The 12189-nt window shown below is 40.3% G+C and overlaps 1 protein-coding gene across 1 annotated transcript in view; it reads right to left on the bottom strand.

Annotated features, from left to right (window-relative positions):
• The window catches only part of LOC109030947 (uncharacterized), a 50534-nt gene that overhangs the window by 19792 nt on the left and 18553 nt on the right, over positions 1-12189 (bottom strand).

Below are 12189 nucleotides of genomic sequence, written 5' to 3'. Positions count from 1 at the left end.
CTAAAAATAAATGAGAATAGTCTGATCTCGACAGAGAGACACTTTTGTTATTATTTTTATACATGTCTAAATAGGGTGGAAAAAATCTTCAGTCTTAAAAGCGCCAGAAATCACATTTAAGGTTAAGTTTCTCGGTCAGGATGTTAATATTTTGTTAAACTAAGATGTAAAATGAAATCAGCGACCCAAAAAACATAAGATCCAACACCTTTTATAACGGTGCAGTGCATTTTCGAATAAAGTTCCGTTAAATCCAGTCTGTGGACCATAGTGCGGCGCTCGGTGGATCGGGTCAATAGGAAGGTCGGACAAAATTTGGAAACTCTGAAAGCTCATAACTTCGTTCATACAAAACTTTGAGGTTCTAAAAGTGGTTCCATTGGTTTCCTCGTGAAATTATTTTCTAGAAGGACTCCTTAAAAGAGGGGTATTCAAAATCGGCGATTTTGCCCTACTCATGGATTTTGCCCGGAGTTGGATATGTTGTTCCCTATCACAAGACACGCTTTTTCTCGGCATTGGCAAGTTCACCCAAAATTTTTCCCGCGCGCTACAGCGTTGCCAAGTTGAAAACAGGCAAAACCCGTAAGTGGCATTAAAATTAAGCTCGACATTATAAACATGGTCATTTCCTAAAAGTGCGCAATTTTTAGAGAATTTTCGTCAAAACCGCAACTTTATGGCTCAATTTTAATGCCACTTACGGAATTTGCCTGTTTTCAACTTGGCGACGCTGAAGTGCAAGGGAAAAATTTCGGGTGAACTTGCCAATGCCAGAAAAAAGCGTGTCTTGCGATAGGGAACTACATATCGACGGTGAAACTACCAAACCACGTATCTCGTTTGCGGTGTTTAAAAATCTACGCTCACATTTTATTTTTTGGAAGTAGACCAAATCAATATCATTCCTTGAAATTTTCACAGAATTTTCTCCGCGCGAAAAGGAAAAATCACAGAAATTTTCAAGACTGGACGTTAAATAGTTTTTCATTTAAAAAATAAAGTATGACAGGAAGTCTGCGACGTCGCAAACCGAGATACGTGGTTTGGTAGTTTCACCGTCGATATCCAATTCCGGGCAAAATCCAAGAGTGGCAACATCGCCTATTTTGAATAACCCCCTTTCAAATGTTACGAGATGAACATAAAAATTTGCAGTTTTACTTGAAAATTTCATGTCCGACCTCTTTGATTTACTCGATCCACTGTGTGGTAGGAATGCCTATCGCCGTTTCTCGATTATGAATCTTGGGTACACGTCTAATACTCTAATAAGAGGACTTCGATCGGATATCTTATATACTCGATGCCGATTACAGTTAATTGCTCCGATTGATACGTGCTAGTTAAACTTGCAGGACTATTTTGTTCCTATTTTCTCATTAACTTTGCCGAGACTCCATCCATCATTCTTCAAATTATATGGTGTAGGTAGTGTTGCTTCAATGTAACATGCAATACCTATTGCATCCACTGATGAAACTTTTTGCAGCCTATCAAAGTGTATAGACGCATTTAGTGGTGACGTCACGGAGCGATATTGTTGGTTCGATATCTCGAAAGTCGAAATGTGCCCCAACAAACAAACATAACCTCCAAAATGAACAATTGATGAAAGAATGCTAAAACTAGCCCAAAACTGAAACATTAATCCATGGGACCGTAAAATTATGAAAGCTAGTTATTTTCCAAAACGTTTGAGACCACATTCACAAGAATTGATAATATAATGAGCTCGTGACATAATACTTAGTCTTTTGTTTGTTGCGGCACATTTCGACTTTCGAGATATTGAAATTAAATCGAGATGTGACGTCACACTATATGCGTCTATATGGACCGCGTTATGCAAAAAGGAACCAAACCACATCAGTGGGCTGATTGTTGAAATTTATAGACAAAGCTATAGACAAAGAAGACAGAGAGTATGCAGCGATCCTATTGGTTGAAATGGGTGGTTTGTATAGACTAAGGGGTTGTATAATGGACTTCCTGTAGGGTCTCTCGTGGGTTGCCGTTGTTTAGTCTATTACCTATACGTCCTATGTAGATTACAACTTCCTGCTTCCACCGGTAGGATCCCTTCATTACCCTTTTGTCTTCTTTGTCTATAACTTTGTCTATCAATTTCGATAATCAGCCAACAGCTATTAGCAAAAACTGCAGGCCGATTATTGAAACTGATAGACAAAGCTATAGACAAAGACGACAAAAGGGATTTGGAGGGATCCTATTGGTGGAAGCGGGTGGTGGCAATGGACATAGGAGGTAGGTAATGGACTAACTAACGGCAACCCACCAAAGACCCGACAGTTAATCCATCATTTTCTTCCTTAGGCTATGAGAACCAACCATGTCAACCAATAGGATCGCTCTATATAACGGAATATTGGAGTTACGGCGGTTTTGGAAGCAGCGAGCCAATATCGCGCCGCGAGATCGTGGATCCGCGAGTTTTTCATGACACAGCTTGTCACATCCGTCAGTGACATCGCTCGGTGACATCACCAGACACAGCCTTGTCAGATAGCCCGAGGAATCCCCCAATTGCGTATACCTCTACCTCGGGCGCCGGGCGACCGGGAGTCCACGGAGCGGCAACCTAACCAGTTGCTTTCCGCGGATTTCGGAGTCCTGACGGATGTGACATGCTTGGTCAGGGGTTTTTGGCGAGCTAACCGTGGGAATCAGCAGGCCTGGAGACCCACGAGGAGCCCTCTGAAATCCCCTGAAGTCAGTCGTCTCACCAACCGTGTCTACGCCTCCTCGCGGACCCCGACGCGTGTCTCACCCCGTGGTCAAGTCCTCGAGTATCCCTCGGCCGAAAGTTGTGGTCCTACGGTCCGTCCCCGACCCCCCTTTCGCCCCAGCGGTTTTTCACCCCCTTTTGAGTCCTCGACTCCTCAAGTTGCCCTATCCCGCGTCTCACCCCGGTGATTGAGCGTTGAGTATCCCTCCCCTCGCCGAAAGTCCCGTCCAGCATTCCCGACGGCTCTTCCGCTTGGAGACCCCCTTCCCCCTTCTTTTGTAGTAGTTATATCTGTGTGATAGTTGTTAGAGGTCTGTGTGACCAAGTTATATTTGTACCGTTACCCAATACATCGAGTGGCCACCCCCTACTTACGTGTTCCTTCTTCGCCTTAGGATTCTAGGATACGTTCTTCAGGTAGGTGACCACCTATATAGAGTGAAAGGGCTCTTACATCCCCCTAGATCTACCTTCCCTATTCTAGGACTACCCTTTCTGGTGGATATACGCCCCCATTCTGCGACCATCCCCAACGTGTTCAGCTACTTAGCTCTGAGAGCTGAGCACGTTATAAGTGGTGCCGGCCCCGGGTAATAACACTATACTCCCCGGAGTGTGCTATTGTCCCGTACCTCATTCGCAGCCAAGCAAAATTTTTTTTTTTGAGTGTGAAAATTTTTAGAAATTTTATTTTTATTTTATTTATAAATTATTTGAAGTTTTTTTTTTTTAAGTTCAACTTAATCGCGTTAAATTTTTCAAAAACTTTAGGTCATTTTTCCAAATAAAAATTTTCTTTCTGTTACAATAAATTTAGACACTCTTTGCTCTACCTAAAAATTAACTTTTATTAAAAATTACGGCCAAGAGGCCATAGTTGCCCCAATTAATCACATCCTCTTCTCCACACACACTCCGTTCAGCGATATTTTTTTTATTCTTATTTTTCTTTTTTTTTCTTAAATTTTGAACCCCAATTTTCCGACCTGACAAAATTTTCAAAAATTTCGAGTTTTACCTCATTTATCACCATATTTTTCGGTAATATTCCATTCTCATGTGCTACATCGTGCCAAAAAAACGTAAAAATACTGTCAGCCGTGTCCTATCTAATCTTCCTAACGCCGAGCAGCAGCAAATCCCAAACGGATCATTACAGGCACCTTCAGATCTTACGAACATCTTACGTGCTTTAGGATTATTGGATACAATTACAGAAACAATTGATAGAGAACAGTGAGAGCGCAAAATTCCCCAAGTAAGAGCCCTTTCACTCAGTATTTGTGCTACGCTTGCTTGCTTACTCTTCAGTACTCTTTCACTCTAAACTTTTCACTTTCAAATTTTCGCATTTTCCATTCTTCTTGTCCCTTTTTTCTTTTTTTTTGGAACATTTTTTTTTGTAGCAGTCTCCTCGACAATTAAATTAATTCACTATAATTTTGCCACTAGAAAGCCATTTTGATCTACATAGAATTAAATCAAGAAATTTGATCAAGTTAAATTACTCATTTCCGCCCTGTGACTTTTTAATAAAATCCCTTCCGGAAACCAAGCAATTTACCTGCAGAAAATTGACACTTTTAGAAGACGTCAACTACCCTGTTTACTCCATTATCTGATCAGCTCATTGGTAACGTTTCGCGTTACAACTATCAGGAATTTCAGGATCTCCAGATAACGAAGAACAACCAGTGCCAGTCTATAATAACTTGGTAAATTTACTGTTTATGTGTGTTTCCTTACAGGTGCAGAAAGAGCGGAAAACATCCAGTATCCTCAAATTTGCCCTTAATTGTTGTTTGTTTGCCTTTTGATTAACTTTCTCCTTATCTATGAACTGAAAATCTATCTCTTCACTCTAGTAAACTAACACATTGCAACACCGCTTTTCGCCTGCAAATAACAAACATCCGCTTTCTTCCCTTTCAAATTTTTTATTATTTTTTATCCATTTCAGGTCTTTATTTTATTCTTTTTTTTGAGTGCTAAAACAAAACCCACATCGCTATGTTCACAATTGTAATCTCGAGCCGGGCGAGCGCTTACAACTGGAACTAGGGATGTTTAAATAATCTATTGCAGTTATTGCGTCGAATTTTTTTTATCGTAAAACAAAATAATCATTAATTATTTTTTATTTTTTTAACCCTTTTTTCGCGTACCGATTGCGGTGTCACAACACAACTCGACACATCCATCCAGCCAAGAACCTTAAATACAAAAAATTTTTCTTCTACTAAATCTGGATAACCCTTTATCATCCCCTTTTTAGTACAAACTACGTACAAGATTCACTGATCAACCGTACATTTAGCAGCCTTCAGCTGAAATGCTCGCTCGAACCATGCCGTGCCGTGCCATGCTCGTGAAATGCATACCTTCAATTTACTCATAGATTTAATTTCATTCAAACTAACATATGTCGAAATCTTACCATTCCTCCGACAAGAAGGCAAAACTAATTTGGATAGCCACATTACAACATATAAAATAAGAGACGAGTTGAAACGTATAGATCCACAAAAAATTATTCTATTTTTAAAAAATACACTAAACAAAAACACCAGCGAGTGCGAGAAAACTGAAATTAAAAGAGTACTTACATTCTCTGTTAAATACGCGTCAATACAAGAGTATGAGGAACAATTAGAAATCCGCCCGACTACCTTCGACCATAAAGGTAATCCAAACGATATATACCGGCTTGCAAAAGACCGATTAATAGTCGAATTAGCCAAAAGGGGTTATGCTTATAATTACTCAAGTGTAGACAAAGCCAGAACAGCACTAAAGACCATAATCGCAATAAGAGAAAAACACAAAACCCAGTCCGAGCAAACACAGCATTCTACCGACGAGCAGACATCACCTATCAATCCCCTACAAACCCCTTCTCATAGCGGAAACAGCGTAAGAGACTCAGGAATCCTCAGCGACCATCAGACTCCAGAAAACCAAACACAGGAGCAGCAACTCCCGCATACATCAGACGAAAGAAACGAAGAAGAAGAACAAAGGGTAGAACATCAAGAGGAAGAAGAAGAAGAAGAAGAAGAAGAAGAAGAAGAAGCAGAAGAAGCAGAAGATATGGCGCAGAGACCCGAATTTTCAAAACTCAAGATCCCGTACTTCAGCGGAAAGACATCGGAAAACCTCACCCAACATTTCAGACGACTAGAAGCCGAGAAAGAGGCGTACGGGTGGACCGACGAAACAGCCAAAAAAGTCCTAGCCTATTTCCTGAGCGACAAGGCTAGAATCTGGTACGACAACGAAAAGAGGAACAATGGATTAAACGAAAAAACCTGGGAGGAGATTAAAGAAGCTTTCGAAGCACGCTTCGTAACAGAAAAAGACAGTTCGGCAATCATAGCCTTCAGCTCAAGGAAACAAAAACTAACAGAGAGACCAATGGATTACTTCGACGCCATGATCGACCTGAGGGAAAAGCTACCACACGAAATAGACGAAAAAACCCTTGTATTATACATCAAAAGAGGCCTTCTACCACAACCAAAAAAAATAGTCCGAGAGCAAAGACCAGAAACGCTGGAAGCCTTAAAGAAAACACTCTTAGGGGCAGAGGAAGCTCTGGAAATCCTAACATCATCTGAAGATGAAGATGAAGAAGAAGAAAAGCCGCCAAAACCAAGAACACCAGGCAAGTATCGCAAACTGGAAAAGAAAATGGAAAAGATAGAAGCACTTTTGGAAGCCAAGGGGAACAAGTTCAACTCGTAAATACAGAGAGACAAGATATCAGAGGAATAGAAAAGAAAATGGAGAAGATAGAAGCACTGTTGGCAGCCGAGGCGGACCACGTTCAACTCGTGGTTACAAAGAGACAGGACATCAGAGACATGGTGGCAGCAATAAACCGCCTATCTGCAGGACAGAGCCGGTATGGCGAAAACTCACAAATAACATCTGAAGGTACATCGAAGGAAATTGAGCGTATATGTTATACATGTGGCAACACCGGACACTACAGCAGATCCTGCGCCTTAAACCGAAACCGGAGAGATTCACGAGGACCATCGCCCGATAGGTACCGAAACAGATCGCCAAGGGACGAATCTTATGAGCGACCGCAAACAAGCCAACTACGCTGCCAAATTTGCGACAAACCTGGTCACGCCGCATTAGCATGCCAGGACTACATGAAGAACCAAAAAAACTAACTACGCCTCAGAATGCCAGTGATTCTCAGGTAATTCAAAAACCAGAGGCTTCCCGAGAATCAAAACAACCCATCAGAGTCTACCTAAACATGGACGTACAAATAGCTCCGGGAGAGGTCACAACAACGCCAGCAAGAGCCCCAAACTTCCAACGAGACGTACGGGCATCTGTAAATTTCAGCCCGTACAAGATAACTTACGCCGATATTGAGCCCAACGAAGAAACGAAGATGATTAACGAAACAGACTTCCTGGTGACAATTATAAATAAGTCAAAATCGCCATTCAAACTGCAGAAAGGCACTCCAATCGGAACTATAAAAAACGGCGAAAAACTGACAACAACGCATACACCAAAACACAGACCCTGGATTACAGTGAACTTGGTAGATGACACACGAGGAGAAGAAGAAAAACCACGCGTCATCATAGTGGGAGACTATCACATGCATGGAGCAGCGGACGAGCTCAAGAAAACGCTGACTCCCATTGCCAAGGTCGAAACGTTTTGCTCAGCCGGAGCCGAGATGAACGAGGTATTAGATAACCTAAATCATATAACACCTGAAAAAAATCGGAAAACAATTGTAGTTATAGTCGCAGGAAACCGCGATTTTGACCGCCAATATTGCCTCCTAAATCACTCAGCCATTACAAATAACATGCCACTGGGACGCATTAGGGAGCTGGTCCAATCGTACCACGTAGCATATGCTACAATACTACCAAGGTATGACGTCACCAGACTAAATGACAAAATTGGCCTTGTGAATGCGGACATGGTAGGGCAGTTGATACCAGGGAAAAACTTAACAAATATTCACCTAAACAGTGAGAACCTACCAAAGACAGCATTTAATAACAATGGCAGAGATCTTAATGAAAAAGGCAATAAATTATTAACAGCAATAATAACGGATCACGTGAAAAAAATTATAAATGATCAGCTGGAATTGGGAATTGTAAGTGCAATTGAAAATGGCACCAGAAAAAAATTAAACCTAAAACGCCCTCTCCGAATCAAGGGGGTGGTAAATTTTAAAGAAACATCCCTTATGTTAGACACAGGATCTTCCGTAAACTTAGCGCAGCCAGGATTAGTAAACAAGGACGAAGTACGAGAGGTGAGAAACTTTCAACTTTTAACTGCATCAAGTGAACAATTTTCGCCGAAAGGAGAAGGGATACTCGACGCTGACCTAGGACCGGAAAGACTGCAAATTTCATGCTTCATCACCGACAAAATTCCAGCTCCTGCAATTTTAGGAATACCCTTCTTAACATATTATTCGGCCCTCATTTGTTTCGACACGCAAAAAGTTATACTCAGAAAAAACGTGAAACACCCCATTAACCCTTTGTTGCACGGAAATTTTTTTTTCATTTTTTTTAAAAAAAATGTTATGGTTAAATTTTAATGATAAAGATAAGCACAAAAAACGCTTCAAAAATTTTTTCATCCCTTCTCTAAAATACTGTAGGGGTAGGAAAAGTGGTAGAACTGTCATACCACCGCACACTCACCTTCCAGGTTTGTCATTGTGCGGTGGTATAATTGTGATACCACTTTGCTGACCACATTGGATTTTAATATATAGAGTACATTTGTATGTATGTATGATTTCAACTTTCTAATTTTAGTGATATCGATTATCACATATATCATTTTTGGGTCAAGTATAGGTGGGGGGGGGGGGGGGTCCAGCGAGTGGAGAACGGCAGTCAAGATGAAAATAAATAAATAAAAAAAAGTCAAAATTTAAATTTCAAACACAAGCAAAATTTTTTTTAAATTAATATGAAAAAGGTCAAAATCCAAAAACTTTGTGACTACACAGAATTAGGGTGGAAAGAATGGGGAAAAGAAGAAAAAGAAAGGGGTGTATATTTGAAGTTCTAGGGGAAAATTATTTTTTTGTGGGAGGGGGGGAAGGAAAAAACTAAAGAATATTTGTAGTCATTAAAGAGTGGCATGTGCGGTATCATTTTCTGGGTCATTTTGGTAGTAGATTTAATGTATGAAGTCAAAATAGCCCCCCCCCCCTCCACAGTCAAAGATACTGCCCCGAATTCAAGATGTCTGACTTTGAAAGGCAGGAGGGGGCATTTTGTAAATTTTTACGTGATTAGGCAAGTGAGATATCAATTCTTATGAAATTTTGGTCCAAAATTCAATATAAGGATTCAAAATTTCATATAAGAAGTCATAATAGCCCCCCGGTCAACGAAAAAGCCCCAAATCAAAGATGGCGACTAAATTTGAAAGGCAGGATGGTGCATTTTTTTAAAAATTTTACGTTATTGGGCAAGTGAGGTATCAATTCTGATGTAAATTTGGTCGTCGATTTCATATGTGCAGTCATAAAAGCCCTCTAGTCAACGACAGTGCCCCAAATCCAAGATGGCGGCCGAATTTGAAAGACAGCAAGGTGTATTTTTTAAATTTTTACTTGATCAGACACCTGAAATATCAATTCTGATGTACCTTTTTTCGTAAATTTTATATGTAAAGTCTTGAAGGCCTCCTGCTCAAAGGGGTGCCCTAAATCCAAGATGGCGGCCAAATTTAAAAGGCAGGAGGGTGCATTTTTTTGAAATTATAAGTGATTAGGCAAGTTAGGTATCAATTCCAATGTCACTTTGGTCACCCACATCATATATAAAGTCATAACACCCCCACCAAACCCCCCCCCCCCCCCGGTCAAAGAGGGTGTCCCAAAAGCCAAGATGGCGGTCAAATTTGAAAGGCAGGAGGGTGTATTTTTTAAATTCTTACGTGATCAGGCATCTGATATCAATATCAGATATCAATTCTGATAAAATTATTGTTGTGAATTTCATATATGAAGTCATAAAGGCCTCCTTTTCAAAGGGGGTACCCTAAATCCAAGATGGCTGCCAATTTTGAAAGGTAGGAGGGAGCATTTTTTGGATTTTATGTGATTAGACAAGTTAGATTTCAATTCTTGTATCATTTTAGTCGCACATTTCAAGCATGCAGTCATAAAAAAAACCCCGGTCAAAGAGGGTGCCCCAAATCCAAGATGGCGACTGAATTTGAGAGGTAGTAGCTTCGAGCTTCACCCGAGAAATACGCTTAGGACAAGGAAATGTCGGTTCTCGAGCGACATTGGGATCAAAAATTGAAACGGGGAGAAAAATTTCCTCGAGAATGCACAGAAAATTGATTTTTCTACAAAATGCTGTGTGTGCGGTGGTATAACTGTCATACCACTTTATTTCAGCTCAGAAAATCGACCAAAATGAAAAATCAAGTAAAAACTGCAATGTACCTAGTAAATTACGGCTAGTTAGATTAGAGAATCACATTTATCTAAAAAATAACACCTATTTTTCACACACGACTCGAAGAAAAACAATGCGGATCCGACATAACCTAAAATACCGGGTTTTCATGACATACAATACGCTGTAGCCATGTCACTTTGTAAAAATGAATGGTCATACCATTTAGCAATGATAACTAGAGGTATATTGGACCCAATGATTCAGTAGTTGAGCCCGCTCATCACATTGGCAGCGCTGTAAAAATTAAAAACCGAAGTGGTATGACATGTATACCACCGTGCAACAAAGGGTTAAGCTCGAATTCATTCAAGATACGCCAAATTTGAAAACAATCCAGCGGCCCCAACTACAGATGATGACCAAGATGAAGAGAATCTCATAGGATTCTGCATGGCACTCGCTCCGGTAAAGGAACCTCGTGACAATCACCGGAACTCTGAGGCCTTCACGAAAATCAGCGCAGAGATTAGGCCTGTTGAGCTATCATCACCTCCGAAATTCAGGGAGTCTTATAAATTTGGCGTGCGTAACGCGTCAAGAGATCAAATTGCAAAAACCACAAGGAAATTTTGGGTAAATGACCTAAGATGCTTATCTATTATTCGACACTTCACTACTGGCCACCCCTGGCGCGCGAGTCTATGCAAAGTTTTGAATTCAAAAAACAAACTCACGCTCGGATCTTCTAAGCGGCATCGCCTTCAATGTGCAATTAAACATCGCCTATCAACACCTCGTAATTTACTGAGCAGCATAACTGAGTTAAAACGAGGAGCATGTACTGCGGATTGCATAGGGAATTAGTTCAACGAAAATCAACGAATTCGCCTACAGGGATGGAACGTACTGAACCACCCAACGTACAGATGAGTTCTCCTTCTGATGAAAAATTTGCCGACAAATTTAATAAATTGCCTCAAAATAAAAATTTACCTCTAATTCTTGTAATCTGCTGTGCCCTTGCTTGCGCAGTAATAACGATTAAAGAATGGCTAACACATTTAAAAAAACCATTACACCAATATTTCGAAGCAACGGCGAATGCAGTTCGCATTTGTGCCTTCAACACATGTGAATGCTTCCTCCCTTCCTCTATGTTACCGGTGAATTCACTTAGAGACCGTCTGAAAGTGTGCCACAAATTTTTACAACCTGGAAAATCCCAGTACTATCAAGTACTTCGTAAATGTAAATTTAAAAAATTTACACAATTTTTGAAAAAAGAACAACCAAGAACCTTTATTCAGCAGAGAAGAAACTTCGTTCCCCGTCAAACTTTCTCCAAATCACGTAAACGAAAGAAAAATAGCATGTTCTCCACTTCCTTACACTCTCCAGCTCTCACCACATTTTCAGTCCATTTTTGCGCCAGATTTCCTCTTTCTTTCCATAATTTCACTTCACAACAAAAAATCCACCTTAAAACATTTTCTTCACGGAAAATGATTTTCAGGCATACGCCCTAATTTGATAAAATGCGTTTATTCTTTATTATCTTACTTTTTTATTGAGATTCTAAATGAGTAACGCGCTCTTAAAGTATAAACTCAAACAGCTCGGGAAGAGCTAGGCGGTTGATCAGCGAACCTTAGCCTTGTTTTTTCTTCCTTCTTCATCAGCAATTTCCCAAAAATTTAATTAAATTTAGTTTAATTTTTTTCTTTTGTACCAATCGGTCACTTAAATTTAAATTTTTTAAATCGGAACGTGTTCAACAGAACCTTTTAGCTTGACTGCAAATTGCAGTTTGAAACCAGAAAATTTGACCTCTATGGAAAAACACTTGTGAGCATAGGGGGACTAAATGGCACATGCGTTGTTCTAGAACCGGGCTAGAATTTGCGCAGTCCAATTGACCTACGTTTAATAAATCAAACATTTTCTCAGCAAACTTGTTCACCAGCAACACAATTTGCTGCTCCTGCGGCACCGAGATGCATCCCAGCC

The sequence above is a fragment of the Bemisia tabaci genome, chromosome 9, assembly GCF_918797505.1.
Source record: "Bemisia tabaci chromosome 9, PGI_BMITA_v3".
NCBI classification, from domain to species: Eukaryota; Metazoa; Arthropoda; class Insecta; order Hemiptera; family Aleyrodidae; genus Bemisia; species Bemisia tabaci.
Note: the sequence above shows the minus strand (reverse complement) of the source record. Positions and strands in the feature narration are given on the sequence as shown.